Below are 7,555 nucleotides of genomic sequence, written 5' to 3' on the forward strand. Positions count from 1 at the left end.
ACTGGGAAGGAGAAACCCACTCTTGCCAGAGGCCTCTGGAACCCCAAAAGGGGCAACCCCTCGACTACCAGGGACACTTGAGATGACAGAGAGAGCTGATTAGAGAAGTGGTGAGGCAGCAAGCCAGCTTACTTGGAGCTAAGAGGGTGTGTGGTGCAGGAGCATCTGTAGTGAAGCATGCCCAGGGATGGTGGGATGGTGATCCCCCTAGGCTCAACTTACTTCCATAAGATACCTTAGCCCTAGGTAAAGGTTAGACCTGTTAGACCTGATCTGTGCAGGGTGATCTTGCACTTCCGACAGAGCTAGTCATACCTGAGTACCCTTTGGTCTGATGGCCCCTTCTGGGACCCAGCCTGGTAATGTGTGCTTACAGGCCAGTCTCCAGTGCTGTGGAGGCCCACACCATAGCTTCTGCACTGGCAGACTGTGTCTGATTGGTGCAGAACTCTAACAAGGCAGCCCCTATAGCCATGCACCAGCCCACAGGCTCACTCCTCATACTGCAGCTTTCCCTGGGCCCAGGGCAACACTCCCACATTACTTTGCTACCACGTGTCTGCATGGGCAGGTTTTCCTTTACTTGTTCTGCCAGCACACAGGAGAACAGTTAGCCCCCATTGTCATGCAAGAACAGATATTGCATATGGAGCCTTGGTGAGCACAGAGCCAGCAAGCCCTGCCCACGCCAGTCCTCCACCCTTGTGCTAACAATACACAGAGAATAATGGATCCTCCCACACCCTGAGTGATCACCCCTGTTTGCGGGGCACAGAAAAGGCACCCAGATCTGCACAAGCCAGCACTCTGCCCAAAGCCAGCACCATCTTCAGTGCAACTGTGCAGTCTCCAGCAGGGGACCCCCATCTCCCCTAGCTGCATTGCCTCTGCCACTGTGGTGAACGCCTGCAGGGAAACATGCACCCCTGCTTCCTCTAGCAGATAATATGATCCTATATTTAGAAAACCCTATAGTATCAGCCCAAAAGCTTCTTAAGCTGATAAACAACTTCAAGAAATTCTCAGGATACAAAATCAATGTGCCAAAATCAATAACATTTCTATACACCAAAAACACACAAGCCAAGAGCCAAATCAGGAAATTACTCCCATTCAAAATTTCCACAAAATGAATAAAATACCTAGGAATAAATCTAACTGTAGAGGTGAAAGATCTCTACCAGGAGAACTACAAAACACTGCTCAAATGAATCAGAGATGACACAAACAAATGGAAAAATATTCCATGCTCATGGATAGGAAGAAACAATATTGTTACAATGGCCATAGTGTCCAAAGCAATTTATAGATTCAACAGTATTTCTATTAAATATTGAGATACTTCACAGAAGTATAAAAGCACTATTTTTAAATTAATATGGAACCAAAAAAGTGACTGAATAGCCAATACAATACTAAGCAAAAATAACAAAGCTGGAGGCATCACACTACCCAACTGCAAACTGTATTTCAGGACTACAATAACTAAAACAGCATGGTACTGGTACAAAAATAGACACATAAGCCAACAGAACAGAAAAGAGAATCCAGAAATAACACTGCACACTTACAGCTATCTGATCTTTGACAAAGCTGACAAAAACAAGCAATGGGGAAAGCATTTACTATTCAATAAATAGCACAGAGATAATTGGCTAGCCATATTCAGAAAATTGAAACTAGACTCTTTCCTTACACCATATACAAAAATTAACTCAAGATGGATTAAAGGCTTAAATATAAAACCCTAAAGTATAAAAACTCCGGAAAACAACCTAGGTGATACCCATTCAGGACATAGGCACAGCCACGTATTTCATGATGAAGATGACAAAAGCAATTGCAACAAAAGCAAAGATTAACAAATGGGATCTAGTTAAACTAAAAAGCTGCTACAAAAGAAACTCCCAAAAGAGTAAACAGACAACCTACAGAATGGGAAAAGATATTTGCGAACTATGCATCTGACGAAGGTCTAATATCCAGCATCTATAAGAAACTCAAACAAATTTACAAGAAAAAAACACCACCATTAAAAAGCAGGCAGAGAGTTCTGGCTTTGGCCTCCTCCGCTGCGGCCACCACTACTACAGCCACTGCCACCACCACTGTCACCGTGGCTTGTTATTCCTAAAATGGCGCCACTAGACCTGGATAAGTGTGTGGAGATAGCGCGGCTGTACAAGTACCTGCCAGAGAATGACATGAAGTGGCTATGTGACTATGTTTGTGAACTCCTTTTAGACGAGTCAAATGTTCAGCCAGTATCAGCACAACTAACAGTGTGTGGAGCTATACATGGATAGTTTTATGACCTTTGTGAACTATTCAGAACTGAAGGTCAGGTTCCTGACACAAACTACATATTTATGAGTGATTTTGTAGACAGAGGTTCCTGCAGTCTTACCTTCTTGCATTAAAGGTTAAACGGCCTGATCGTATTACACTTTTGCGATGAAATCATGAAAGTAGACAGATAACACAGGTTTATGGATTTTATGATGAGTGCCAAGCCAAATATGGAAATGCCTAGAGATACTGTACCAAAGTTTTTGACATGCTCACAGTAGCAACTTTAATAGATGAGCAGATTTTTTGTGTTCATGGTGGTTTATCTCCTGATTTCAAAACACTGGATCAAATTCGAACCATGGCACGGAATCAGGAAATTCTTCATAAAGGAGCATTTTGTGATCTGGTTTGGTCAGATACTGAAGATACGGATACTTGGGCTATCAGTCCCCGAAGAGCGATGTTTTTCTATCAATTTTCCCCCATCCCATCCCCACCCTGGACTCATTTGAGAAGACTTGAGAAAAGATCAATACAATTATCTTAATGTACAAAGTCATAAGCTGTAGCAGGTTTTAACTAAAATTTCAAAACACAAAAAGGAGGGCAGCCATTTAGATTAATTTATTTTATATCCATTTAAAATATCATCCAACAAAGGACAATGAAGTTTACATCTGGGACAGGTATACATAACTTGAGGCATCTGGAGTCCATCGTCCCCACCAAATAACAACTTGGCTGCTGAAATTTCTTAAAACTTACCAAACTAAAACAAAAGGCTGAATGATACAAAAGGAGGAGTATTTAGGTGTAATCTGTCAATTGGCTTTTTTTTTTTTTTATACTTTAAGTTCTAGGGTACATGTGCATAACGTGCAGGTTTGTTACATATGTATACTTATGCCATGTTGGTGTGCTACACCCATCAACTCGTCAGCACCCATCAATTCATCATTTATATCATGTATAACTCCCCAATGCAATCCCTCCCTCCTCCCCCCTCCCCCCTCCCCATGATAGGCCCCAGTGCGTGATGTTCCCCTTCCTGAGTCCAAGTGATCTCATTGTTCAGTTCCCACCTATGAGTGAGAACATGCGGTGTTTGGTTTTCTGTTCTTGTGATAGTTTGCTAAGAATGATGGTTTCCAGCTGCATCCATGTCCCTACAAAGGATGCAAACTCATCCTTTTTTATGGCTGCATAGTATTCCATGGTGTATATGTGCCACATTTTCTTAATCCAGTCTGTCACAGATGGACATTTGGGTTGATTCCAACTCTTTGCTATTGTGAATAGTGCCGCAATAAACATACGTGTACATGTGTCTTTGTAGTAGAATAATTTATAATCCTTTGGGTATATACCCAGTAGTGGGATGGCATAGAAAAAAGTAACACATCCTGTTTCCCAGACCAGTAAATAAGCAAGAGCTACATGCAGCAGTGTATTAACATGTCTCAAGTCTTCTCAAATGAGTCCAGGGTGGGGATGGGATGGGGGGAAAATTGATAGAAAAACTTTGCTATAGACACTACAACAAACAATAAATTTAGATAATTTAAAATATAAAAAAGGCAAGAGGCAGCGTTTCAGCAGCAAAGTGCTCAATAAAAAGTATATTGTAGAGGGTAATACAAGAAAGCTGGAGTAAGAAGAGGGCAGAAAAATGGGTCAGCAGGATGAGCAAAGGCCTCAAAGGAAATACAGCATTGGTCATTCTGGAGGAATAACACATTCTGAATCTGGAACTGCCCAGAATAACATTGGTTCTCTTGTACTTATACCTTCGAAGACCATGATCAAACCAATACTTCCACAATGATAGCAGTAATTAGGAGCAGACCATACTGTCACCAGTTTCTCATCAAACACAAAATTATAGCCTTCATGAACGAATAGATGTGCTCTGGAGGTGAGTTTTAAGTTGTTCATATGACCAGACTCATTTGTGACTTTTGCTACAAAAAGCCAACCCGCTCTTCAGGGACTGATAGCTCAAGTATCCGTATCTTCAGGATCTGACCAAACCAGATCACAAAATGCTCCTTTATGAAGAATTTCCTGATTCCGTTTGATGTTTCAAATTTGGTTTTTGTCCTTGGTTCCGTTTATGTGATGGATTACTTTTATTGATTTGCATATGTTGAACCAGCATTGCATCCCAAGGATGAAGACTACTTGTTCGTGGTAAGTACACTTGTTGATGTTGTGCTGCTCCATTTGGTTTTCCAGTATTTTATTGAGGATTTTCACATTGATTTTCATCAGGGATATTGGTCTGAATTGTTTTTTTTAAATTATACTTTAAGTTCTAGGGTACATGTGCACAACATGCAGGTTTGTTACATATGTATACATGTGCCATGTTGGTGTGCTGCACCCATTAACTCGTCATTTACATTATGTATATCTCTTAATGCTATCCCTCCACACCCTCCCCATAATAGGACCCAGTGTGTGATGATCCTGTTCCAGAGTCCAAGTGATCTCATTGTTCAATTCCCACCTATGAGTGAGAACATGCAGTATTTGGTTTTCTGTTCTTGTGATAGTTTGCTGAGACTGATGGTTTCCAGCAGCATCCATGTCCCTACAAAGCACACAAACTCATCCTTTTTTATGGCTGCATAGTATTCCATGGTGTACATGTGCCACCTTTTCTTGATCCAGTCTGTCATTGATGGACATTTGGGTTGATTCCAAGTCTTTGCTATTGTGAATAGTGCCACAGTAAACATACGTGTGCATGTGTCTTTATAGCAGCATGACTTAAAATCCTTTGGGTATATCCCCAGTAGTGGGATGGCAGGGTCAAATGGTATTTCTAGTTCTAGATCCTTGAGGAATTGCCACACTGTTTTCCACAATGGTTGGACTAGTTTACAATCCCACCAACAGTGTAAAAGTGTTCCTATTTCTCCACATCCTCTCCAGCAACTATTGTTTCCTGACTTTTTAATGATCACCATTTTACCTGCTGTAAGATGGTATCCTATTGTGGTGTTGATTTGCATTTCTCTGATAGCCAGTGATGATGAGCATTTTTTCATGTGTTTGTTGGCTGCTTAAATGTCTTCTTTTGAGAAGTGTCTGTTCATTTCCTTTGACCACTTTTTGATGGGGTTGTTTGTTTTTTTCTTGTAAATTTGATTGAATTCTTTATAGGTTCTGGATATTAGCCCTTTGTCAGATGAGTATATTGCAAAAATTGTCTCCCATTCTGTAGGTTGCCTGTTCACTCTGATGGTAGTTTCTTTTGCTGTACAGAAGCTCTTTAGTTTAATTAGATCCCATTTGTCAATTTTGGCTTTTGTTGCTGCTGCTATGGGTGTTTTAGAAATGAAGTCCTTGCCCACGCCTATGTCCTGAATGGTATTACCTAGGTTTTCTTCTAGGGTTTTTATGATTTTAGGTCTAACATTTAAGTCTCTAATCCATCCTGAATTAATTTTTGTGTAAGGAGTAAGGAAAGGATCCAGTTGCAGCTTTGTACCTTTGGCTAGCGAATTTTCCCAGCACCATTTATTAAATAGGGAATCCTTTCCACATTTCTTGTTTTTGCCAGGCTTGTCAAAGATCAGATGGCTGTAGATATGTGGTATTATTTCTGAGGGCTCTGTTCTGTTCCATTGATCTATATCTCTGTTTTGGTACCAGTACCATGCTGTTTTGGTTACTGTAGCCTTGTAGTATAGTTTGAAGTCAGGTAGTGTGATGCCTCCAGCTTTGTTCTTTTGACTTAGGATTGTCTTGGCAATACGGGGTCTTTTTTGGTTCCATATGAACTTTAAAGCACATTTTTCCAGTTCTGTGAAGAAAGTCATTGGTAGCTTAATGGGGATGACATTGAATCTATAAATTACCTTGGGCAATATGGCCATTTTCACAATATTGATTTGCAGATTACATGATTATATATTTAGAAAACTCCATTGTCTCAGCCCAAAATCTCCTTAAGCTGATAAGAAACTTCAGCAAAGTCTCAGGATACAAAATCAATGTGCAAAAATCACAAGCATTCTTATACACCAGTAACAAACAAATAGAAAGCCAAATCATGAATGAACTCCTATTCACAATAGCTTCAAAGACAATAAAATACCTAGAAATCCAACTTACAAGGGATGTAAAGGACCTCTTCAAGGAGAACTACAAACCACTGCTCAGTGAAATAAAAGAGGACACAAACAAGTGGAAGAACATACCATGCTCATGGATAGGAAGAATCAGTATTGTGAAAATGGTCTGAATTTTTGTTCTTGTTTTTGTGGCTCTGCCAAGTTTGGAATCAGGATGATGCTGACCTCATAAAATGAGTTAGGGAGGAGTCCCTCTTTTTTTATTGTTAGAAATGTTTCAGAACAAATGGTACCAGCTCCTAACATTCCTTCTGAAGCTATTCCAATCAATAGAAAAAAGGGAATCCTCCCTAACTCATTTTATGAGGCCAACATTATCCTGATACCAAAGCCTGGCAGAGGCACAACAAAAAAAGAATTTTAGACCAATATCCCTGATGAACATTGATGCAAAATCCTCAGTAAAATACTGGCAAACCGAATCCAGCAGAACATCATAAAGCTTATCCACCATGATCAAGTGCACTTCATCCCTGGGATGCAAAGCTGGTTCAACATACGCAGATCAGTAAATGTAATCCAGTATATAAACAGAACCAAAGACAAAAAACACATGATTTTCTCAATAGATGCAGAAAAGGCCTTTGACAAAATTCAACAGCCTTTCATGCTAACAACTCTCAATAAATTCGGTATTGATGGAACGTATCTCAAAATAATAAGAGCTATTTATGACAAACTCACAGCCAATATCATACTGAATGGGCAAAAACTGGAAGCATTCCCTTTGAAAACTGGCACAAGACAGGGATGCCCTCTCTCACCACTCCTATTCAACATAGTGTTGGAAGTTCTGGCTAGGGCAATCAGGCAAGAGAACGAAATCAAGGGTATCCAGTTAGGAAAAGAAGAAGTCAAATTGTCTCTGTTTGCAGATGACCTGATTGCATATTTAGAAAACCCCATTGTCTCAGGCCAAAATCTCCTTAAGCTGATAAGAAACTTCAGCAAAGTCTCAGGATACAAAATCAATGTGCAAAAATCACAAGCACTCTTTTACACCAGTAACAGACAAGCAAAGAGCCAAATTATGAATGAATTCCCATTCACAATAGCTTCAAAAAGAATAAAAAAACCTAGGAACCCAGCTTGCAAGGGATGTGAAGGAACTCTTCAAGGAG

The 7,555-nt window shown here is 40.2% G+C and overlaps 1 pseudogene; it reads left to right on the plus strand.

Annotated features, from left to right (window-relative positions):
* Positions 1-2,135: 2,135 nt before the first annotated feature.
* LOC104660729 lies at positions 2,136-2,839 on the plus strand (annotated as a pseudogene).
* The last annotated feature ends 4,716 nt before the right edge of the window (positions 2,840-7,555 follow it).

Source organism: Rhinopithecus roxellana, chromosome 7, assembly GCF_007565055.1.
Source record: "Rhinopithecus roxellana isolate Shanxi Qingling chromosome 7, ASM756505v1, whole genome shotgun sequence".
Taxonomy (NCBI): domain Eukaryota; kingdom Metazoa; phylum Chordata; class Mammalia; order Primates; family Cercopithecidae; genus Rhinopithecus; species Rhinopithecus roxellana.